Source organism: Toxotes jaculatrix, chromosome 16 (assembly GCF_017976425.1).
Source record: "Toxotes jaculatrix isolate fToxJac2 chromosome 16, fToxJac2.pri, whole genome shotgun sequence".
Taxonomy (NCBI): domain Eukaryota; kingdom Metazoa; phylum Chordata; class Actinopteri; family Toxotidae; genus Toxotes; species Toxotes jaculatrix.
In genome coordinates, this window is record NC_054409.1 from 2060664 (window position 1) to 2086399 (window position 25736).

At 42.1% G+C, this 25736-nt stretch overlaps 1 protein-coding gene, 2 non-coding genes and 1 pseudogene across 3 annotated transcripts in view; all 4 read left to right on the plus strand.

Moving 5' to 3' along the window:
- Nucleotides 1–25736, plus strand: part of LOC121195762 (NACHT, LRR and PYD domains-containing protein 14-like) — an 87184-nt gene that overhangs the window by 25010 nt on the left and 36438 nt on the right. The window lies entirely within an intron of this gene.
- On the plus strand, nucleotides 903–1021 carry LOC121196591 (annotated as a pseudogene).
- Nucleotides 1137–1293, plus strand: LOC121196451. Its single transcript, XR_005895912.1, has one exon. It is a non-coding gene; the product is annotated as a U1 spliceosomal RNA (small nuclear RNA).
- Nucleotides 1871–2058, plus strand: LOC121196707. Its single transcript, XR_005896144.1, has one exon. It is a non-coding gene; the product is annotated as a U2 spliceosomal RNA (small nuclear RNA).

Genomic DNA, 25736 nt, shown 5'->3' on the forward strand with positions numbered 1-25736 from the left:
TACAGTTCAGCTGCCGCTGTCCTTGGTGCTGAATTCACCAACCCAGCTGAATGGTCCTGAGTGATTATTGTTGTAATTCATTTGGTATTTTTGAGAAGATTGAATATCATTAGTATGAGTTATGTTTTGGTTAGTGTTAGGCTTTCAGTTATGATGTGTCCTCATAACTATATTAAGACAACAATGTGTGTGCGTGTGTGTGTGTGTGTGAGTGAGAGAGAGAGAGTTTGTCCTTTGATGCCTTTGATGTATCAATATTCTACAGTCTGATGTCACAGGCTGCAGTAAGTGGACACACGGCCAGAGACAAGTTCAGAAGTCAAACAGGAGCAGAAACAGTTGGACTGGACAGGACTTGCTCATGATTTAGGAAGAAAGAACCACTCATATTTCTGCACAATTATTGACAAGGAAGGGAGGAGCTACTGCTGTTACAAGGACAAGAGGAAACCACAGGAAAGTCCAGATCAGCTCCAAGGTTTTCAGTAAGTCAATAGATATTAGTTGTTCATGTCAGTGTTTAGTTTATTTAGTGAAATGTTTTGTTCAGATGATTTGTTTGTTAACTTGATGTGATATTTAAGCACACAAGAACACGATGTTCAGCCCAAAAGTGTTTTGGCAAACACACAAAAAGTAGCTGTTTTAAATATTTCCATCTTACATCTTACATCTTACTCAGTGTTGGACAGGAATGGACCTATAAGTGATCAGACTCAGTAACAGCCTTTATCAGATGATGGATAGTCAGAGAATTCTCGTCAGGTGGATAAGGTCATGTTTCATGGCTTCTGGTGCTTGGATTTGTAGAGAAATCGAGATGATTATTGTCTCTATTAAACATTGGATTTATTAGTGGTGTTTTAGCATGTATAAATAGACTTTTTATATGGGTTGGTGTTGCTTACGGCCATACAACCCTGGGCACGCCCGATCTCGCCTGATCTCGAAAGATAAGTAGAGTAGGGTCTGGTTAGAACTTGGATGGGACACCACCTGGGAATGCTAGGTGCTATAAGCCTTTTATCTCCATTTTTGATTCAGAATAAACAAAAATCATCCCTAAACTAGTGTGGTTCATCTCCATCTTGTGAGGTGGCTTTGTTGATTTAGAGTTATATGTCAACTTTTACAGTCTGTCCACAAAGCGGCAGTGTTGCTCTGCAGAAGCTCTCTGAGGGTGAGGCTCAGCCATTGCACTCCGGCTGTGCTGACCCCTGCGAATTCCCCAAATGCGGGAATCTCGACTGCATAATTTCTGGTAGTGGGGGACTGCGTTCGCGCTCTCCCCTGTTGCGTGCGTGTAGAAGAAAACACAATGTGTCAGGAATGCCCATGTGCTAACCTGTTGAAGACTCTCCATTTTGTGAAGTGGCTTTGTTGATTTGGAGTTACATGTCAGCTTTTGCAGTCTGTCCACAGAGCGGCAGTGTTGCTCTGCAGAAGCTCTCTGGCGTACGCTACAGAGTGGCGTGTTTAGTCATGACAATTCCCCGTGTTCCCATTGGAATTGGGGAAGTGGGCGTGGCCTTTCCATGACAAAATGAAGTGTGAGCTCTCCTGTCCGACTTTGCTGCTTGTTTGTGGAAGAAATGTGTGCTAGATGTTGTTCTAGTATGCTTTATTTCCAGGCTTTGGTGTGGAACACCAATGAGTTGAAGCTATTTTTGGCCGGCTTTGCCGTATGGCTGAGCCTTTTGAGTTGGTGAAAGGTCAAACATCTTTGTATAGCGGCAGGGAAAAGTACACGGCAGACAGATGGGCGGAGTTGCTAAGTGGCGGCAATTGATAAGCTGGCTTACAAACGGGACACCGCGACAAGTGACGCTTGTACCAAGAGCTTTATTTGGACGTCAAAGGCTTGGGGCTCATTGCTTCTCGGCCTTTTGGCTAAGATCAAGTGTGGTATCTGTTCTTATCAGTTTAATATCTGATATGTCCCCTATATGGGTGTAACGTATTAAACCCGTTTTTAGCAGAGGGAGCTGAAACAGGAGCTTGCTCCGCTCACTCCACGCATCGACCTGGCATTGCAGAGACAAGAAAAGTGTACCACGTGGGCCTTTGCTTTCTTTCCCAAGAGACAGCTTGACTTGTGGCTTTGTGGACAGACTGTAAAAGCTGACATATACAACTGCAGCTCATACTTACCTGGCTGTGTTGCTGTGCTGACCCCTGTGAATTTGAATGTGAATGCGAATGTGGCCTGTTAAAAGCTCCAGCTTCAGTAAATAGATTTTTAACCTCCAACACTTTGCTCTGAAGAGTCAGTGACAGGCAGCTGAGTGGAACCAAGCAGAGAGGAGAAGTCAGTCATTGTGACGTTCGCCTCCACACTTCACACACTCCTCACACAACCACAAAGCAGGTGGAGAATGTGTAACAGTGTGTGTATATGTGTCCTTTCACAGACACAAATATTATCACTGTTATATTTGGAGGAACAAAGTGGTGACGAGTGATCTCACAGACACAGAGAGCAGCAGTGTGGACAGTCTGTAGGAGGGTGTGCATGTGTTTGCCCGAGAAACAACAAGAGAATTTTGGTGTTTGAGTGTGTTTCTGACTTTAGGAGCATGTAGAAAGTTTGTGTTTTATCTTTGATGTGTTCGTCTTTGCTAAATGACCCATTTGCTTCTATCGTCTCTGTATGTGGATGATACTGACATGAAAAGTAAAGCTGAAGGTGAAATGAAGGAGATGCAGAGAGACAGTACAGGAAGGAGTGAGTCTACATAGAGACAGATGAAAGGAGGGAGAGAAACAGGTGGAGGCAGGAGAAGCTTGAAGTGGTGAGTTTTCAACAGTTTTCCCTCATACTTTATATTTTTAAATGCACATCAAAACATTTGATATTTTTAAATCAGCTCATGAGTCATTTTAAAATTCATTCCCGATGTCAGGAGTACCAGCTTTTTCTGGGGCTTTTATTTTCCATTTTCCAGAATAAACTTTAAATATTAAACTAAGATGCATGAATGAAACTTCACTCCATCTCTGTGTTTCTCTGTTAGTGTTGATGAAATCAGTACAGCAGGTGTCTCTGCCTGTTTCTAGTTCTGCTTCCTTCATTGGAGCAGAGCTGTTTTCATCCTTCATGTCTCCACCTGTCTGATCCTATTAGATCACAACACGTCTGCTGTGCTGATCAGCTCTGTAGCCCAGCAGATAGTGAGCTGAGAAAATGAACATTTAATCAGCTGATAATAGAAATGAGATTGGTTTTTACTTCTGTCGAGGGAATTTATAGAATCTGTTTTGTTTGTGATCAAACTGAGATTTTATTTATTTTAAAATTCCAATAACTGGAAACAGCTTCTGAACAAATGAAGCTTATACTTTTCCTGTAGTCCTCAGTTTAAATGAAGGACACATCCTCACCTGATATGAAGTCAAGGTTTGTTCTGTGGGACAGCCTGGTGTATATCCCGTCAGTGTCCAGTAGCTGATCCACAGCTGGACAGCTGTCCTCCCTCCCAGCCTGTCTTCTGTCAGAGGGCTGGAGCTGCTCTCTTGTGTCCTGTCAGAGTTTGGACCTCAGTCTCTTCTCCACCAGTCTCCCCAGACAGAGCAGCCACACACAGACTGTCCTCCGTCTTCTGTCCTTCAAACCAGGACAAAGCTCCATGTCTCCTTTAGTCTTCTCACTGTCATTGTCCTGCTGTCTGCTGTGACAGAGTAACAGAGCTTTAAATAAGATCTGTGATATTTTACTGAAACCATTCTGAACCTTCACTGATTTATTACTTTTATTTCATGCATCCAGGTAAAGAGATATGTTTTCTTCATCTTGAGTCAAATCATGAATGATTTATTTCCATCTGGTTTACTTTACTTTTCAAAAACTGTGTGAGCATCTGGAACATGAAGATGAAGCTAGTTGCTTTAATCTCTGCCTTTCTTGATAAGAGTCATTTCTTTGGCACTGACAGGCGTCTGTTGATGTTGCAGGTTCAGTAATTATTCATCTTTTTCTCACCCTCCTCCGTTTCCTCCTCTCATCAGTTTTTCTTCTACCACCTGCTTCTTCTTTGCTCTTCTAACTGAACAGTGACAGACGTTATTCTCTCAGGTGTGAACCAGTGTGCAGCTGCTTGTGCAGTGAATAATGTAGTGATGAGTCTGATTATGCAGCAGGTAGTCGTTCATTCATCAGCCCAAAGGTTAAATTAGCTGAAACCAGACATTTACTGGTTTGAGTCACATGAACAGAGTTTTGCTTTGGGAAATTTCCAAAAGTCACAAGTTTGTAGTCGATAAAGATTCTCTCCATATTCTGACACATCCACTGATTCATTTTATCTGTTTTTCAAAAACCTCTGAAAAGAAGAAAAAGGAAAATCTTCTTCACAGCTGATTTTAGTCTTCAAATATACAAACATTGTTTCTCCTCTTTCAAACAGTAAAACAACAGAAACATTAAACTTCATAAATCATGATGAATTATCATTGATGTTTATTCCTCAGTGCTGGTGCAGATGTTTGAGAAAATGATTTACATTCTGCATCTACATGCTGCATGACTGTGTTTGAACTGGTTTGAAGTCCAGACTTAACTGGCTGTGTCATAAACCACAGTGTTTGAAGAAGGATGTGTGCAGAGCTACAAAGCTAAATGACTTAGATTTGTTGGGTATTTGGTTGATTGTCGACTGTCGGACATGACACAAACCTAACATTTCCTTCAGCATATGAAATGTATTCATTTTTTTCTGAAGCTTATGTTTTAGACTGTGTGATCAGTGCCTTCATTTCTATAAGTATAGTTGTTTTGAACACACTGCAGTGACTCAGTAACTCAAAGAACTTACTGCTTTTCTCAGATGAATAATCAAGTGATCCAAAAAAAAAGTCCCTTAGTCATTCATGATAAATGTAAAATGAAGAATCAGCTTTGTTTTCATGGTTTATTTCACTGACTGAACACTCAGGACAAGTATCAGATAGTTTTCACAAACTATGATGAATCACTGTTGGACTTTAAAGTTTCTCTCCTCCATTGCTCTCTCTCAGCTCCTTCTTTTCTCTTTGTCCACCCACTTTCTCTTCCTCTCGTTCCTCTCTTTGTTATTCAGGGACACATGTATTTTCTGTGTGAAGTTTTCAGCTCCTGTCTGTTAGAAGTGTCAGGTAATATTCTGCATTTTTCCACGTTGGAGTAGAACTGCAGTGGAAACAGTTTTCAGCAGCTGGACTGAAGTAGAACCATCATCTCTGTCTCTTCCTCCACATTCAATCGTGCTCTCACATGTTTGACTTTCTGTCTTTTTGTAATCGTTGCTGCTTTGCTCTGATTTTAACATGATGCAGTTCATGTCTGGTGTCTACTGCCCTCAGGTTTAGGATTATATACATGTTGTACTCAAACACACGCACACAAGGGAAACTCAGAGATTCATGATGTCTTTTAATGTAAAAGTCTACAGCAGCCAGGAATCCAGGATGTGAGGTTAAAAGACTGTCTCTTCCTGCTCCAGTCCCCTTCTCCAGGTGACACACACACTCTAGGACACACATGTACATACACTTTTACACAATGTGCAAAAACAAAAGTGACATAAAGCAAACAAAAATGAACAGTATGCATATTTAGATTCCCCATAAGACAGATATTGAAAGCATGGAGCTTCATCTAAGCTCTTTATATTATACACATAATAAAACACTACAAACCCTTTTTATTTTTTACACATATGAGTGATAGATTGAGATAGATAGATTTGGGGATGATGAGGTTAGGTTAGGTGAAGAGATGCAGCACTCTGTATGAGTGCTCCATGGGGCATCTTTAAAAATCTTCTTATTTATAATCCTATAGAAAGATTCAAATGACCCTTTAAAAAGGAAAGTTGTTACAGATAAAGATTTAAATACCTTTTTTTTCCCAAAAACGATGGGTTTAAAAGGACCACAGACACAATGGAAGGTTCACTTACTGCAGACGGTGGCGGTGAACATAGACTTTGCAGCTCTCATTCGCCCACTAGGGTGCTGTCTGCAGTAGTGGGGCACAGGGGAGCTTCAAAGTCTTTTCTAGACCTTGTAAAGTCTGCTGCAGTCAGCAGTGCAGGGTAGTGGGCTCCCCAGCAGTAGGACAGAACATGTCATCAAAAACGCCCTGATAGTTGGAAACATTTAATTCCTATCATTTTTTTATTTTCACCATGAGCATCACAAGGTTTCAGTAAAGCCTTGTGATGTATTTTATATGTCCCTGCTGTTTATGGTGTACGAGCTGTCACAGTTTAAATCCTCCTATCATCTCTGTTCACGATGAGAAGTTCAGAGCTCAGTTTAACGTGGCAGTCTATGGGAGTTTTGGTCAGTATGGAGGGGATTTACTTAAAAACTGTGGGTCATGTGACAATGAGAGTAACACTGGGTGAGATAGGACAACTTTCTATACACTGTCATATATTATTTGTCCCTGAAAGTTGGTAATTGTGAGAATGAAGAAGTTGAAAGAAGCTTTTAGGGAAAATTTTAATAGATGTCAGACAGAGTGTGGGTGATGTCAGTCACTCCAGCTCTGAACATTTCATACAGTACACACCCATTATAAAATCTGAGACAGTGAAAAAAATAAAAATAAAAAATATAACAAACTGTGATTTCATAAAAAGGTAAAAAGTAGTCTTGTAAACTCTTGGTAAAGGTAAAGTCTTGTGACTTATTTCAGGTTTCAACCATGTTTTTATGTGAAATGTATATTTCACATAAATTATAACGTGTATAAACATGTATAACTAAGCAATCAGGCTGTCAAACTACATTTTGATGTCGTTTGCCTGTTTTTTCTCAAAGTTGCAGGAAGCTGGAATCTGTACAGAAGAAGTGGAATAAGCAGAATAAGACGTATGGTGAATAATAATATATATAAATATATTTCTCCTGACGAGCAACACGGGGGCTCCCCAAGGAACTGTGCTGTCTCCCTTTCTATTCACCACCTACACGGCCGACTTCTAGTACTCTTCTGAGTTATGTCACCTCCAGAAGTACTCGGATGACACAGCCATAGTCGAGTGTGTGGAGAGAGGACGGGAGGATGAGTACAGGGGCCTTGTGGAGAGTTTTGTCAGGTGGTGTGGGGAGAATCACCTGCAGCTGAACGTGGCCAAGACAAAGGAGATGGTGGTGGACTTTAGTAGGAGTCAGTCCCCACCCTCACCTGTCTGTATTAGTGGGAGTGGTCCACAAACACTGATGCTGTCTACAGGAAGGCCATGAGTAGACTTTACTTCCTGAGGAGACTCAGGTCCTTCAGTGTTTGCAGCAGGATGCTCCACATGTACTACCAGTCTGTAATGGCGAGCACCATCTTCTTTGCTGTGGTGTGCTGGGGTGCTGGCATTAAAGCAAAGGATGCCAACAGACTGGACAAACTCATTAAAAAGGCAGGGTCTGTTGTTGGCTTAAAACTTGCCAACCTGGAGGAGGTGGCGAGGGACAGAATGCTGTCAAAGCTGAGGACAATCATGGACAGTCCCTCCCACTCACTCCATGAAACTGTGAACAATCTGGGAAGCAGCTTCAGCAACAGACTCCTGCTACCACGGTGCTCTAAGGAACGGTACAGGAAGTCATTCCTGCCGTCTGCCATCAGACACTATAACACATCTGTGTCTGTGCTCACAAACCTGAACTAATGCATCAACTAGGGTGCACTATAAATCTCAGTTACATTAACTGTATATATCTGTTATATATATATTGTATATGTATATATACATGTACGTGTGTATATATGTGTGTGTGTATATATATATATATATATATATATATATATATATATGTGCAATTGTCTGCTGCTATGTGTGTGTGTGTGTCTGTATGTGTATATAAGACCCCCTCCTGTATTTTTTCCTTTATAGACTGTATTTATTGTCTCCTTGTTACTGCTGCTACAAACGAATTTCCCCACAGGGATTAGTAAAGTATCTCTATGTATCGTCAGTCTCTGCACTAAAAAAAATAATGTGCAAATTAGCTGCAATTCTCCATCACACTACATGATGGAGCTGATTAATCTGATTTATCATTTATTTGGGTTCAGCATCTGTGAATGAATAAGGAAAGACCAGATAAAGTCCAGGTGGAGGGTGGAGGAGGTGGAGGAGTCTCAGTGTGTCTGCAGAGACTGTGTAGAAGGACAGAGCAGCAGCAGAGCAGTCCAGATACACTGATGATTCTCTTTCAGATCCAGAGGAACACACAGGGATGATGGTGGACTTGACAGTGGAGCTGTTCTCAGAGCAGTTCAGACTGCAGCACTGAGAGTCTTCTCCACTTCTTCTGGTTCCTCTGTCAGTCACTGCTGGATGAAGCTCTCCTCTCCACTCTACCTCCCAGTAACATGGACCAATCAGAGCCTCTCTACACACAAGCTGCTGCTGCTTCAACCTCTCTGGATCATCAGGACACAGCTTGTCCTCTCTCAACACACACACCGTCCTCTTCACTCTCTCCTTTAGAAAGATCACTACCTCCATCTGTTTAGAGAAGAAGACAGACAACAGAGGTGATAAATCAGTGTTTACAGAGACTCACTTCATCAGCTGTCAGTCACTGATGCAGCACATCCAGTATAAAGAGCAGCAGGGACTTCAGTCCTGTTCAGAGCAGAAGTGGAGCAGCTGTGTAGTGTAGCAGCTTCCTCTCAGCTCTCATGTTAACGTATTGGAGTGAAGACACTGAGCTGGAAGCTCACACACCTGCAGAGACTTTTAGCATCAAGTCTGTTTACTCTGAACATTTCACTCAGGTCCACAGTGGAAATAAACTGCTGAGTCATGAAGCTTCATTACTGCACAGTTTAGTGATGGATTCACTGCTGTTACATGTCAACTCATGTTCCATTTAAAGAAAGACTGTCTCTACACATCCTGTGAGGCTGTAAGCTGTGATCCAGCTCTACTTCCTGTACACATGAATACAACAACAGTCGTATTCACATCACCCAAACACGATCACAATCAGGTTTGTGGCTGAGCTGATTGGCTGACTGCTGTCTGTCTCTCTGTTTTTCTGTCCAATCCTGAAGTCTGTCACCATTCTCCTCTCACAGCTTCATTGAGGAAAGCAACCACTGAGAAGGCTGGATCTTTGCTTTGATATGAACTGTGTTTAGGACAATACTGATGAAAGCAGCATGGACTGACTCCAACCCTCTACTGACCTCAGAGTCTGCAGTCCACAGTCTGGACTCTTCACAAGATCGACAGATCCTTCACTCCTGAATCCTGCAGGTAGTTCTCACTCAGGTCCAGGTGTCTCAGATGGGAGGGGTTGGACTTCAGAGCTGAGGCCAGAGAAGCACAGCTGATCTCTGACAACCTGCAGGAACTCAATCTGAATAAAGAATAAATCATGTGGATAAAAATCATTTCTAGTCCAATCAGATATGTCCTAATCAATGAGCTTTCACTATTTATAAAAGATAGTGAAAGCTCATGGAAAAGCTCATGGAAAGCTTTGGAAAAAAGTTGGCAGCAAATATATACAATTTAATAGTGCTATTACTACTACTATAATAATAAAAATTTAAAAAATAAATATAATAATACATTTTATTTGTTGTTGTCTTTCCAAACACATAGCGAAACTTTACAACAGGGAAAAACAAAACACTAAAGACCTGACATTAGTCCTGACACTTCATTGACATGAATTTCAAAGGAAAGAAGTGTTTTTCAATTGATTAGTACATATATTAGTTCTGAGGATCTTCTGTATATTGTTGTGATAAAAATGGACTTTGAACAACTCACACTGGACATTTTCTACACATTTAGAAAACATTAGTCTGCTGACTGTGACAAATACGAATGTGTGAGTTCTGAAGGTTTCATTGAAGTCAACAGACATTATTCATGACAACTGGATCTGGTGGTTTTGAATCTTTGGAAGGAGTTCTGTGACTCATCAATATTTTTATCCAGTTTTAATCCACTTTTTATTCCTCAGGTTTTAGACTGGTGATTTTACAAATCTGTTTAATTTAGGTCAAAAGATTTTGGTCAGCTACTTTTTCATTTTCAAACTTGCTTTACTGTATGAATTTAATTCAACATGTTTCACAGTCTGCCCATAACAAAGGCCACATTTTAGATCTATGTATTACCCATGGCCTGTCTGCTAATATTTCTTCAGTTGTGGATTCAGACTTATCTGATCACTTCTATGTCTTTTTTACTGTTACTAATTGATAACTGACGACCGGAAATACCCCAAAATCCTCTTCTCAACCATGGATCATCTAATTAATCCTGCCTTTATGAAGGCTGGCAGTCTGTCTAATAGCTTCAAATGTGAAGACTTTAGAGTCCACTTCAAAAATGAAACATACTATCAGATGAAAATGATCTCAGTGTAAGCATACAAATTCAATCAACACAGAACCTTTGTATGAGGAAACACTAGAGAAATTGGTCCTGGTTGATGCTGAGATGCTTGGTAAAGTAGGTAAAAAAGAAGGTCAGTAATCAGAGGAAGCTAGCTCCATGGTACGATTCACAAATACGTACTTTAAAGCAGATATCACGAAAGCTGGAAAGGAAATGTTATCCACTAATTTAGAGGAATTCCGCCTAGCCTGGAAAGACAGCTTTACAATATATAAAAAAGCCCTTCGTAAGGCAAGAACTGCCTATTACTCATCATTAATAGAGGAAAACAAGAACAACCTTAGGTTTCTTTTCAGCACTGTAGCCAGGCTGACAAAGAGCCATAGCTCTGTTGAACCATCCATCCCTCTAGCTCTCACTAGTAATGACTTTATGAGCTTCTTTAGCAACAAAATAGTAGACATTAGAGACAGAATCCATCTTATCCTGCCTACAACTGTTAATGATGTAGGTATGTCGAGAACAGCATCTTTAGAAATGTCTGCCAGTCCTGATTTGTCGTTAGACTATTTCTCTCCCATAGATCTCGCTGAATTGACTTCAATAGTTTCTAAATCTAAATCATCAACATGTCTTTTGGATCCTATCCCAACCAGACTTCTTAAAGATGTATTGCCTTTGATTGGCACTCACATATTAGATCAGATAAATCTCTCTTTGGTAACAGGATATGTTCCACAGGCTTTTAAGGTTGCAGTTATCAAACCTTTACTTAAAAAGCCTTCTCTGGACTCTGACATTCTGGCAAACTACAGACCTATATCCAATCTCCCCTTTACTTCTAAAATTCTTGAAAAGGCTGTTGCAACTCAGTTGTGTGACCATCTACATAGGAACGGTTTGTTTGAAGTATTTCAGTCAGGATTTTGAGTTCATCATAGCACAGAAACAGCACTGGTGAAAGTTACCAACACTTGTCCAGCTAGATCTTAGTGCTGCATTTGACACTATTGATCATAGTATCCTATTGGAAAGATTGGAACATGTTATTGGGATTAAAGGAACAGCACTAGGCTGGTTTAAATCATATCTATCAGATACCAGTTTGTTCATGTTAATGATGATCCCTCCATATATACCAGAGTAAGTCATGGAGTTTCACAGGGTTCTGTGCTTGGACTGATATTGTTCACCTTATACATGCTTCCCCTAGGCAATATTATCAGGGAGCATGGAATAAATTTCCATTGCTATGCGGATGATACCCAGCTATATTTATCTATGAAGCCAGACGAAACAGATCAGTTAGCCATACTTCAGGCATGTCTTAAAGACATAAAGGCCTGGATGACCTGTAACTTTCTTCTTCTGAGTTCAGACAAAACTGAGTGTTATGATAGTCTATTAATCGAGCCGTGGACCCAAAAGCAGACAGGCAGGAAGGTAAAGGATTTAACCAGTTTATTTTTAGCACTTGGCAAACAAAGGATCAGTCGATGAGACGAAAAGGGACGGAGAAGAGATTCCTGGGCGGTGGGGAAGAGTCGGCTGGAGCGGCGATGAATGATGATGTGGGGGACAGGAACGCCGAGCCTCTTATACTTCTAGAGCAGACTGAATGCGCCCAGGTGTGCGCAATCAGCCAGAGCCGGAGGCAGGAGTGGGGAGGAGCCGCCCAGGAATCTACCAACAAAAACACACAAGCACACAGAGAGGAAAACAAAAAGAGAAAACAACCAAAAACCCCAGAGGCAGCCGAGCTGCCTCACAACACTGAGGTTATTTTGTTTGGTCCCAAACACCTCAGAAACAGTTTACCTAACCATATAGTTACTCTGGATGGCATTAATTTAGCCTCCAGTACGACTGTGAGGAACCTTGGAGTTATTTTTGATCAGGATTGGTCCTTTAACTCACATATAAAACAAGTCTCTAGGACCACCTTCTTTCACCTGCGCAATATCAGTAAGATTAGGAACATTCTGTTGCTGTGATGCTGAAAAATTGGTCCATGCTTTTGTTACTTCTAGGCTGGACTACTGTAATTCCCTATTATCAGGATGTCCAGTTAACTCTCTAAAAAGCCTCCAGCTGATCCAAAATGCTGCAGCGAGAGTACTGACTGGAATTAGCAAGAGATATCATATTACTCCTGTACGAACTTCTCTTCATTGGCTTCCTGTAAAATCCAGAATTGATTTTAAAATCCTTCTCCTTACATATAAGGCCCTCAATGGCCAGGCTCCTTCATATCTCAAAGAGCTGATAGTACCATACTATCCCAACAGATTGCTTCGTTCCCAGAATGCAGGTTTGCTTATGGTTCCCAAAATCTCTAAAAGTAGAATGGGAGGCCGAGCCTTTAGCTATCAGGCCCCTCTCCTATGGAACCAACTGCCAGTTTGGGTTCGGGAAGCAGACACCCTCTCTAATTTTAAAACGAAGCTTAAAACCTTCTTGTTTGACAAAGTTTATAATTAGTTGTAGTTACAGTCCTAGTTATTTATTAAACTTATAGTTAGTCACAATTTTCTCTATAGACACTGTTACAGTTAAGGATATAGCCCTTAGTAGGGCTGGCTCAGGCAACTGAATCATCCCTTAGTTATGCTGCTATAGGCCTAGGCTGCTGGGGGACATCCCATGATCTACTGCGCACTTCTTCTTCTTTCTCTTTCTCTCCTCAGACCCACTCTCAAATTTATTAACCTTTATTACATGTCATTAACTCTGTGTCCTCTCTGTCCCGTAGTCCTGTGCTTGTTTCTCTCTGGTCTCTCTTTCTCTGTACCTTTCTGCAGGTGTCTCTGGCTCCGGAGCTGCATGTTCTGTGGTCCTGGCTCCACCCACCTGCTGCTGTTTATTGTTTACAACAGCGGTTTTGTGAGGCGCGGAGGCGCCAGATGGATTCAGGGGAGGCGCGGCGAGAGAAAAAATAAACCTGAAAAGACAGAAAAAGAGTGTAAACATTGACGGGCAGGTCATATTGAAACCAAGCACCAAAGTTTAACGACCAAGCCGTGGGAGTTTTTTCATCGGAAACTTAATGAATTGTGGTCACAGAAGAAAGTCATCGAAGAGTTTGGTGACTACCAAGGCAACCGAAGCATCATACCGCGTAGCGTTACGCATTGCGAAGGCGGGGAAAGCCCACAACATTGGTGAGACATTGCTCCTCCCTGCTGCTAATGATATGTGTTCAGCACTACTGGGCGAAGCTACTGCTGCCAAGCTGGATGCCATCCTGATGTCTGACAACACCATCCATGTTAAAAACATACAGATGTTAAAATGTGTTGAAAAATGTGTTGAAAACATACAGGTGTTAAAATGTGTTTAAGAAATGTGTTGAAAACATAAAGGTGTTAAAATGTGTTGAAAAAATGTGTTGAAAACATATAGATGCTAAAAGGGGGCTCACTACCCCACACTTTGAAAACCCCTGGTTTACAATGATCCATTTCTTACACGTTTAATGTTCCATTCTGCTACAGATAAATATTGGATTAACATTCTTTGCAGACTGTAATGTAAATAATTACCAGTCATGACAGCTTTTTGCCTCTGTGCTCTGTTTTCTATCATAACTGTAATCTGCTGAGCACACATTATCCAATAACTGTTCACTAACTGTAATGTAAATGCTGACCCTCTAACATTGTCCATTGTCTGTATTATGCTGCATGTCCTTCTCCCCCTCTCCTCCATTTCTAGCTGTCCTATCTTCCTCCTTTTCCTCCTTTCACCCAGCCCGGCCATCGGCAGGAGGGTCCCCCATCTGAGCCAGGTTCTGCTCAAGGTTTCTTCCTGTTAAAAGGGAGTTTATTCTTGCCACTGTCGCCTCAAGTGCTTGCTCTGGGGTCAGGCTCTGGGTCTCTATAAAGCGCTTTGAGACAATTTTGATTGTGGAAGGCGCTATATAAATAAAATAAAATTGAATTGAATTAAAGTCATTTATCAATTAAAACCATCAACCATCCTTTTTTACAACCTTACAGCCACTTTAAGTTATACTGCTGATCAGGTGAGGAGAGAGTTAGAGACGCTTCATCCCGGAAAAGCACGTAGACCGGATGGAATAAGCCCACGGGTACTGAAAGCATGTGGGAGCCAGTTGTGTGGAGTCCTGCAACACCTGTTCAACATGAGCTTGTACCACCAGAAAGTCCTGGAGCTATGGAAAACATCATGCCTGGTCCCAGTGCCTAAGAAACGACGCCCTGCAAGACTGAAGGACTACAGGCCCATAGCTCTGACCTCCCACATAATGAAGGTCCTGGAGAGGTTGGTCTTGGAACACCTGAGCATGTTGGTGTGTGCAGCTCAAGACCCACTGCAGTTTGCGTACCAGCCCTGTGTGGGGGTAGATTATGCAATTATATACCTACTGCAGAGGGCCTATTCCTCCCTGGACAGACCTAACACCACTGTTCGGATTATGTTCTTTGACTTTTCGTCTGCCTTCAATACCATCCAACCAAGACTGTTGAAGGAAAAGTTGGAGAGCACAGATGTGGACACTTCCCTTGTCACCTGGATCACCAGCTATCTGATGGGCAGACCTCAGTTTGTGAGGTTGCAGAGCTGTCTCCAGATGTGGAGATGGTAACATCATACAAGTACCTCGGTGTTAATTTGGACTACAAGCTGGAGTGGTCCACAAACACCAAGGTGCTCTATAAAAAGGGCCTGAGTTGACATTATTTATTTCCTTCAACTTCCTTCTGCAATAAAATGCTCCACATGTTCTACCAGTCGGTAGTGGCCAGTACCATCTTCTTTGCTGTGGTGTGTTGGGGGGGCAGGAATTAGAGCAAAGGACGCAAACAGACTAAATAAACTCGTAAAAAAGGCTGAGTCAGTTGTTGGCACCAGCCTGGCTCCATTAGAGGTGGTGATGAGAGACAGAATGCTTGGAAAGATCAGAGCAATTTTGGACAATGTCTCTCACCCCCTTTACAGCATCTTGGACAGTCTGAGGAGCTGCCACAGCAACAGACTGCTGCAGCCCAGATGTTCTAAGGAGTGCTACAGCAAGTCCTTTCTGTCAGGTTTCGCCCAGGCAGCCTGGGTGGTCTTATTTTGTTTATTTGGTATTTCCTGTTTTATTTTGGTAAAGTTTCAGTTTCTGGTTGTTCACTGTTTTTCCTCTCGTTCCAGGTGTCTTGACTTCCCTCTCCCCGTGTGCTCCTTCCACCTCCTGATTACCCTTCCTCCTGTAATGTGTTTCACCTGTGTGTGATTGTCTTCCTTCCCCCTCATGTATTTAGTCCCTGTCCTCCCTGCACTCGTCGCCAGATTGTCTTGTGTGTTTCTGCCAAGCTTTCCAGTGTTCCTTATCGTTTCAAGTTTGAGTGTGTTCTGAGTGTGTATGACCCCTGCCCGGACTTCTGGATTTCGAGTTAGCCTTCTCTCTGTGGTACCTCTGCTTTCTTGGACTGTTTCACCGTGTAACGAACTTGGACTGATTAAACCGTTTTCTGATTCTATGTACTCTGACTCTGCGCCTGTGTCCTTTTCACTACTTCCACGTTCCTGACACTTTCTACCTGAGGCCATCAGACTGTATAATACACATGTAGCCTCCGGAACTGTGCACTGAATTTTATTTGAATCTTATATTTATTTTGTACTCCTCCACTATCTCTACTGGCTTCCCGTGGACTGTGCTGACAGATGTTGTAGCCAGCTCCCTCTTCAGGTGATCAACCTGTCACTGCAGATAATTATCAGGCTCCCAGATAAACTATATATTAGTACACACATACAAACATAGATACATACATACATACATACGTACATGTTCTACACAATGAAGTGGTATAGACATGACATGACTTAAAGTATGATGGTGTTGTAAAACTGGTTCTTATTTGTATAAATGGCATTATTTTGAGTTTGGTAACTTCATCATTTGTCTGTAGATTCTAATAGTTGTAAGTTATATACAACTTCAATATAGTGAATTTAGTTCTTTTACTGTATCTATTACTTACAGAGGGATTATATTGTATGACATAGCAAGCTGAAAAAAGTGTGTGCTATACAGGTACCTAGTGTAATATGGGGTGGTCCAACATACTTGTACAGGCTCCTGACTTCTGTTAGTCTTGATTGTAACAAGCAAACACAGATAATAAATGGATGGATACATTTTATGTACTTACTGGTTCTTGCTGCCTCTGATTATTCACTTAATAATAAGTGGTTTTCATAATCTAAAAGCTGCTGAGATATTCTAACATGTGACCAACATCCATCATGTTGCAAACAGTGTGAAGTGAAGATTTTCCTTCAAGCCAAATGTTGTATATGTTTTGAAGTTGTATCATTATAAATATCAGAGGGTTTTTTGTGTGTGGACTTTCTCCACTGGCTTGCATAACACTGTTTTACTGAGAATACATAATTCATCTTAGAACTCAGGTCTGAATGTGGCTTCTGGTGCTTGTAGGGGGCCAAAGTCGCCTCCACCTTCTGAGGAGACTGAGGTCCTTTGGAGTGTGCAGGCCTCTTCTAAAGACATTCTATGACTCTGTGGTAGCCTCATCTGTCCATTGTGCCTTGGTCTGCTGGGGAGCAGGCAGTACAGACCAAGACAGGAAGAGACTGAACAAGCTGGTCAGGAGGGCCAGCTGTGTCTTGGGCTGTCTGCCCATTGTGGAGGAGGTGGGTGAGAGGAGGATGTTAGCTAAGCTGACTTCCATTATGGACAACACCTCTCACCCCCTGCGCCAGACTGTGGAGGCGCTGAGCAGCTCCTTCAGCAACAGATTTAGACATCCACAGTGTAAGGAGCGCTGCCACAGGTCCTTCATTCCCTCTGCTGTCAGAGGACCAGACCAGAGTACAACTAAACAGTTGTACTCCGGTCAGGCCTAACTTTTCATCTGTCCATGGCAGGACTGTGCAATATTTTTTTTCTCTTTCCCACAGTATCCTACTCATCACCCCTCCATCATCATGTAAATTTGTATATAGCCAGTTTTTACCGTTTTTGTATTTTGCATACAGGTTTTGTAACTGAACTTTTTTTTAGATTGTAAATACGCTTTTTTTAAAACACCTTTTCTTGTACTTGAATTTCATGCACACTTCTCGTTTTTCTTTCTCCTTTCTCCTTTTTCCTGTTTTTCTTGTGAGCTGCCTAACAAGTAAATTTCCCCACTGTGGGATCAATAAAGTGTTATGTTATCTTGTACTATACTGTAATGCAAATCAAAGTATCTGAATTCATTTATTCTTTGTGTTCAGACATGTTCAGTCATCTGTGTGAGATGCACCTGGAGACTGAGTCTGATGGGGAGCAGGATTTCCTGGCTGCTTTCACCAACTACAACCCAGGTAGAACCATCTACACCATCTTTGCTGTCAATATACAATCACGTCACCCTTATTTCCTTCTCTTTTTCTGTTCCCACATTTTGTATTTACCCCTACCCCATGTTTGTCCATAAAAAGGTGACAGCTCAGAGGAGGATTCAGATGAATGTAGCTGTGCAAATGGCTGCTGTGTCCGCTCCTGGGCACCATGTGTGAATGTAACACAGGCTTTAGACTGGACCACTCCTGCATCCACTGTATAGGTTTGCACTCGCTAGTTCTACATACTTCTTTTGTTCATGAATTTACTTATTGCACTTCAAAGAATATACAGTAGGATTCAAGGAGATTTATTGTCATTTCTATTACACATTTAATGTGAAGAAAAGCTAAATTGGTTACTGATGGCCTGGTAGAGCCAACAAGAACAGGTAATATCAAGATATTACTAGACAGTAGCAATAAAAAAGAAAAGTAGCAATAAAAATATACAAATATAATAAGAAACAAAAATAAAAACAAACATATAAAATAAAGAAATGTGGGGGTGCACCAGCCCTCCAGCTGTTCCACGTCCTCTCTGTATTCAGATTCATTATTGGTGATGCATCCCACCACTGCTGTGTCATTCACAAATTTCACTATCTGACAGCTAGAATTCTTTGAGGAGCAGTCATACGTCAGCAGGGTGAACAGGAGGGGGCTTAGCACGCAGCCCTGAGGGGAGTGGAGTGGGAAGGGACGTGGGAAGAGGAGATGCTGTGGATCCTTACAGTCTGTGGTTAAGAAGTCCAGCACTAAGTAGCAGAGCAAGGTGCTCAGTCCCAGTGTGTGGAGTTTCTGCACTAGGGTGTGGGGGATGATGGTATTAAATGTAGAAGTAAAGTCATTGAAGAGCAGGCACAGGAGGACCGTCCTTACACGTTGGAGCTGTTTGGCTCCTGCTGGTTAAACTCAGTCGTCTCTCTCTTCCGTGTCTTCACAGAAAAAGGCCTGCAGAGCTGTTCCCCCAGAGATGTACATGATGCTCTCTGTCTCACCTCCCCAGTAACTGGGCTTCTGGATGTGGATCTCCAGGTGGTCCTGAAGGTCCTCATCATCCATGATGTCCTTGATGTCCATGATTTGATCCAGGATGATGGTCCTCTTCAAAGAGCCACAGAAGGTCTGAAAGGAATCACAAACATCAGCATTGTCATCACTGTGCTGACAGTTTATTCCACAGACTACCACTGACTTTCAGATGTGTGTACGTGGTGTGTTTGCTGTAGGCTGTGTGATCAGGTAATCCTCAGGTGAAATCAGCTGTTTATTGCAGCCCTTGACTTTGGGTTTTCACCGTGGTTTGTTGAGGGTTCGGTGAAGAACTGATGAGTGTTGGGCAGAGGAGGAATGCAGATGATAATAACCAGTCTCAGTGCTACATCTTACCTGAAACTTGCTCAGCTGCTGTTTGTAAATGGGTCCAACCACATGGTTGTGTGTGTGTCTCCCTCTCAGGGCCAGGCTCTCAGCATATAATATAAAAAATAAAAATAAGATACAGATAAAATAAAATACAAAATATATAATGTGCAGTAAATTGGTTCTTGTGCATATTGGAATGTAAATCCTGTTTAAGGTTCAGAGTTCAGCAGGCGGATGGTTTGGGGGAAGAAACTCTTCTTCATCCTCTCAGTCCTAGTCCTCAGGCAGCAGAATCGCTGGCCTGATGGCAGTAGTGAGAAGAGAGAATTTCTGGAGGTTGGAGAGGGGTGTTCTGACAGCCCACATGGCTGAACGGACACTTTTAAGGGTTAAGAAGTCCTGCTTTGTGCAGTTTCCCATCCGGGTGGTGATACTCACACACAAGATGATCTCAGTGGTGCAAATGTAAAAGTTCTTGAGCGCCTTGAGAAAGAGCTTAAAAACTCTCAGTCGTCTGAGGAGTTACAGGCGCTTTCTGGCCTTCTTCACAACGTTGTTGATGTGCTGAGACCAAGACAGGTCAGTCCCAGATATTTGAAAGTGGCCACACTTTACATCTCAGAGCTACTGATGAAAAGTGGATGAAAGTCCCTCTGCTGCTTCCTGCTGAAGTCCACTATCAGTTACTTTGTTTTGTTGACGTTCAACAGGAGGTGGTTCTCCCGGCACCAGTCCTCCAGGTGGGAGACCTCCCTCCTGGGAGGCAGCTTCGTTATTGTGGGAAATCAGTCCCAACAGTGGTGTCGTCAGCAAACTTAATGATGACACTGGAGTCTGAAGTGGGTGTACAGCAAGTACAGCAGAGGGTTGAGCACACAGCCCTAGGGGGATCCAGTGTTGGGGGTAAGGGGGGATGAGGTGTGGCAAGCCAGCCAAACCACTTGTGTTCTGTTGGTCAGGAAGCTGTAGACCCACCTTCACAGGAAGGAGTCCAGGCCCAGGCCATACAGTCTTGAGGGGAGTACGATATTAAATGCTGAGCTGTAATCAACAAAGAGCACTCTCACATTCCCCTTACCAGTGTCCATCTGGGCGACGGTCCTGTCTGGTCCCGCTGCTTTCCTGGTGTTTACACTTCTAAACACCCTCCTCACATCTCGCTCTGTCACAGTGAGTGTCTCCTCCCCTCTGGCTGGTTGCACTGCTCACAGTCACTTTCCCGACTCAAAGCGTGCAAACAAGTTATTCAGTTCTTCAACCAGAGAGGCATCGACACTCACCGGGGGTGTGTGTGTGTGTTGTGTGTGAGGACTGTTTAAGAGTGACTACGCTCTTACTGTCACACCAGTTGTTATGAATCATAAGACACACACTGTTAGAAAGCCTATTTACAAATAATAGTTGTATTCATACTGTTAGTAATTGTACGTTAATATAATTCCCTAACTGTCCGTAAACGCACCTCGATTGCGGATGTACAGCAAACTTACATACACTAGTTCTTTTCCTTTGCATGAGCGGCCGTTATAGTGTCGCTTATTAACTTCAAATGTGTACCCTGAAGTGTTTAGTGTGTACATGCATAAAAGGTGGGTGTAATGTTCATTTGAGAGTCATTCCCTTGTTTAGTAGCCTGTTGATAACGGCTATGAGCCGTACGAGGCTATATGTTAGCTTGTTGTAACGCTAATACGCTCCGTTTATGTTTACAGTCCGTTCATATGCTTTTACTTACTTCAGTTATAAATATTGAACTTTACTGCATGTTACACTTACCGTTTATTATGTATTGTCGTTCCAGACCACTCACCCACACACTCACACACACACACACACACACACACACTCTCAATCACTCAATCACTCACTCGCTCCCTCATTCACCCCCTCGCTCTTACACTCCTTCATTCACACATACCCACGCATTAAAGGAAGTACAGAATAAATCAACCAACTCAACTGGACGTCTGGCGTGTTCTTTAATCAGGACACCTCCGTACTTTAAACCACTCTATCTCCTCTTCACACACCACCTCCTGACGTCACTGTTGGGCCGAGTGTTCTGCGATCACATCCAATGGTGGGCTGCAGAGTTAGCCACACCTTGATGCTAATTTGAACTCAAATTGTCAGGTTGGAACAGGTGGAAATGACGTTACTTTCTTTGCGGGTTGGAGATTTCCCACACATTTAAACACAATACAACGAGCGAGTTTATGACAACATAATTTAAGACCTATGACATCAAATTTAATACATTTAAAGACTTTTTTAAGGTATTAAATTTAAATTTGTAAATTCAATACTTTTAAGACTTTTTAAGACCCCGCGGGAACCCTGTATATCCTGTCATCTTTTGATACCATTTTACACAGTGCACAGCCTCCATTAAATTATTTTACAGTGTACTTCCTGATAATCAATGTTAGATTATTTTTTTTTTTTTTACAGTGCATCTCCTATTTATCACTTTACAGTGATCCTTTAAGTTGTCACATGTTTTACAGTGTATCTGCTTGTAACGAAAACATGCCGACTTCCGATCGTTCACGAACAAGATCAGGCTCTTTTTAGTGAGCCGAGCCATAAGAACCGGTTTTCTTAAAAGACCCGGAACTCCCATCACTGTACTCCACGGTTGCTGAAAATTTACTTTCACTTTGACCGAAGTTTGTGGCGCTGATGATTTTCTCTGTCTGAAGGTAAATGTCCGCACTTTTAATGTTTTACTCGTCAACACTTCCTGTAGTTACCTGAATTATCTGATGTTCGAGTTTGTCGTATGTTGTGTGTTTTTGTAGTGTTTTATTCAGTTTTTTGTTTGTTTTTTTATCCGCCATGTTGTGTGGATATTTGCGGTAGGAGCGGTGGAGTCAGATTAGAAGCAGAGTGAGCTGATGGTCAGTAGCTGAACACGGAGCCTTTGTTAGTCTGTGGCTCCACTTACTGCTGACTGAAGGCAGCTTTTCCTGCCTGAATCAGCCTGTGGAGGAGGCGGACCTGAGCCGCTGCTCTCCCGCAGTCTGAGCCGCTAAATGCGGTCTGAGCTCGGCCGGACAGCGGCTGGAGAACAGCTCTGACTTTCTCTGTCATTAGATGAACTCTACGGGACTGAGCTCAGAGGGACTGACAGGGTTTTTCAGGCTCTATGTGATTTTCAGAGAGACAGTTAACACTCCATCCACAGAGTCAGAGGCCTCCTGGTCCTATCAGGACAAACTCTACCTGATGAATTAGATGATAAAGACCCAAATCCATAAATACTCTCACAATAAAGCATCTCAGCAGCTCTGATAGGTGATTATATCTCTGTGGCTGGTCACAGTACAAACAGAAAAACTGTCTGTCAGGACATATTTGCTGTTTTTATTGATGTATATCTGTGTCTCTGCTGTTGCTGCTTCATATAGTTCAGACTTTACGATTAGAAAAGGCAGGAAAGTGCTGGGGCCCCAAATAAAAGGGCCCCTGGAATAATATTGAGGAGAAATGAACTGAGTCTCAGTTGTTTTGTGTGGAATAATCACCTGCAGCTAGTTTCATCAAGTCATTTTCTACAGGGGGCCTATAAATCTCTTCCTCTCCCTCCTTTTGGCTCCTCTGATCACAACTGTGTGGATTTGCTGCCCACATATAAAACTGTTGTAAAGAGGGAGACATAACATGCTCATACATGGTCTTTTGCAGGGATATGATCATTCCCTGTAAGTGTGTTAAAATATTTCCCAACAACAAACTTTAAAATTTAACAAATCAGTCAAAACAGGATTACAAGTCAGAACTAGAAAACAAGATGGCAGCAAACAAACTTGGTTCAGCCTGGGCAAGCATGAAAACTACTGCAGGCCTTCAGAGCACGGAGTGCAGTACTTGTGTCTTTTTAGATGTCCCAAAACACTGAATGATTTTAGAGCAGTCGCCCTGACTTCAATTTGAATGAAAGCTTTAGAGAAACTGGTCAGATCTGAGGTCCTGAAGCAAACTGAACATGCACTGGATCCTCTGCAGTTTGCATACAGGCCTCACAGAGGAGTGGAGGATGCTACAGTGACTCTGCTCAACATGCTTTTTAAACATCTGGATTTTAATGGGACACTCACCAGGCTTTTATTTGTGGACTTGTCTTCTGCTTTTAATACAATCCAACCTCACATTTGAATTGAAAGGCTCCTACAACAGTTTGATTTAAATAATAATCTGGTGGGTTGGATTCTGGATGTTTTAACCAACAGGACACAGAGAGTGAGGGTCAACAGTACATTGTCTGACCAAAGGTGTTCTTCCACTGTTTCTCCTCAAGGGTGTGTGTTGTCACCACTATTGTTCATTTTAAACACAAACGTGTGTCAGAGCAGACATGACAGCAGAAGCATCATAAAGTGCTGATGACTCAGTTATTGTTAGTCTCCTCCAGGACGGTGAGAGCAGCCATGGACCAGTCATTGATGATTTAGTTCAGTGGTGTGAGGAATCCTACCTGCAGCTAAATGCTACAACAACCAAAGATATGCTCATTGATTTTAGGAGGAAACCCCACAGGAACCAAGTCACTTTAATTAAAGGTCAGACCACTGAGTATGTGCAGTCTTACAAATATCTTGGGACTATCATTGACAGCAAATTGACTTTTGAAGAAAATGTGAAGTGGTTTGTAAAAAGGCTCAGCAACGTTTACACTGTTTAAGGAAACTTGTACATTTTCACACTGACTGAACCATAATGAGCATGTTCTCTCTCTTTTATAGAATCCATTTTATCATTTTCTTTAGTGTCATGGTTCAGTCACACAACTTTAAAACAGAGGAAGTCCTCAGACCAAATAATTAAGTGGTGTTGTCGTCTACTTGGTGAGTCCCAGCCAAGCCCATTGTCCCTGTACAGCAGACAGGTACAGAGGACAGCGACCTCCATTTTAAATGATGACTCCACCCTTTGCACTGCCACTTTCAGCTTCTTCCCTCCAGGCGGAGGTTTATCGTCCCAAGATGTAAAACCCAGAAATATAAAAACAGCTTTGTTCCTGCTGCTGTCACAGAGTTGAACAAGCTGCAGCGATACATTGCACATACTGACTTATTTATGTATTTATTTCCTATTTATTTATTATGTGGGATTTAAATTTATTTTTTATTAAGTTTTTAACTTCTTTGTCTTTTTCAGCTTCTCTTAACTTTGGTTTTAGTCCAGAGTTTTTTTTATTATTTTACCTTTTACCAGAGTTATTCTTTATTGACCCTTCTTTCTCTTTGATCCTGATTGGTGGAGCCTTAAGCACTTTTACTTTTCTCATCATGTTTATAGTCAGCTGTGTTGGTTTTGTGTTACATTTCTTTGTGTTTTGTGTATATGTGTCAAAAGGACGTCATCATCTGATCATCTGACTGCAAAACAAATCTACCTACAGGTACAAATAAAGGAACATGAACCTGAACCTGAAGATAATTTCAGTTAATGTGCAGATGAATGATTTGTGTTTTCTCTGCAGATGAAGGTAGAAAGTGTGTGTGAGCTGATGATGATGTGAATTCAGCATCATGAATCAGTGTGAGGACAGAGAGGAGGGAGCCCCTCCCCCTAAAAGCAGTCTGTGTGGGGACCATGAGATCCAGACCAAAGCTCAGAGGTGAGATGAGGATCTCTAACTGTCCATGACTCTTCTCCATGTCAGAGCTCAGCACTCACATCACTGCACCATCATTATTCACACTCAAAGCTCTGTGTGTGTTGTGTTGAAGGCCAGAGCAGCAGCACACACCAGACTCTGCTGGACCTGGACCTGAACATGGACCTGAGCCCAGCTGTGTGTCCATGAAGAGTGACAAGTCAATTGATCGCCTCTATGATTTCAAAAGACAGCCTCCGTCTGCTGCAAAGAAGTGAGCTGCAGCTGAGTTTAAAATGTATCAGACAGCTGCCCTGTATAACTGGTCTTCTATGAAAGATGAAGTGATTGTGTTTTGTCTCCAGGCTTCATGAATGACACAGTATATGAACATGATCAGGCTGAAACACAGGCTTTAGTGGCAAAGTTGATGTTTCTCTTTTCAAGAAAAGCACTTCTTATGTTCTTATATGTGTCATTCAGATCAGAACTAAAACTCCCTGTAACTCAGCACCTATCCAGTTCCAGTGTTTGTGTTAGTGTCCTGTAGCAGAGGTGAGACTTCTGTCAAACCCAGTGTGAGTCCTTAAAACTCATCATTTAAAAGGTGGACTTGTTGTGATGACTCTAGGTCATGAGGTACAGAATTGATTGCTTGTTTCCTCTTATTGAGAATGTCACAGCACAGTAGTGTTTGATTTAATCAGGACAGTCACCACAGAACATAAAAGCAGCTGTTGTTTGTGTACAAAGCATAAAACACTCACAGATGCTGCAAACATAATGTGAGCTAATTCTTCATGATTCCTCCACAGAGTGGACCAGGAGAGCTCAGAGGTTCCCAGTGCTCAGTCTGCCCAGCAGCATCAAACACACCTGGACTCCATATTTATGGTCTGTACATGGACAACAACTACTTTGACATCTGTTGTGTTGACAATAATCTCCATGCTGCACTTTTTAGAGCAGTGGATTGTCAGTGTGTCCAACATGGATCTGATGTTTGGCTCCATGGTTTTACTTTGATTGTGTCATTCATATAGTTTTCTGTTCCAGCT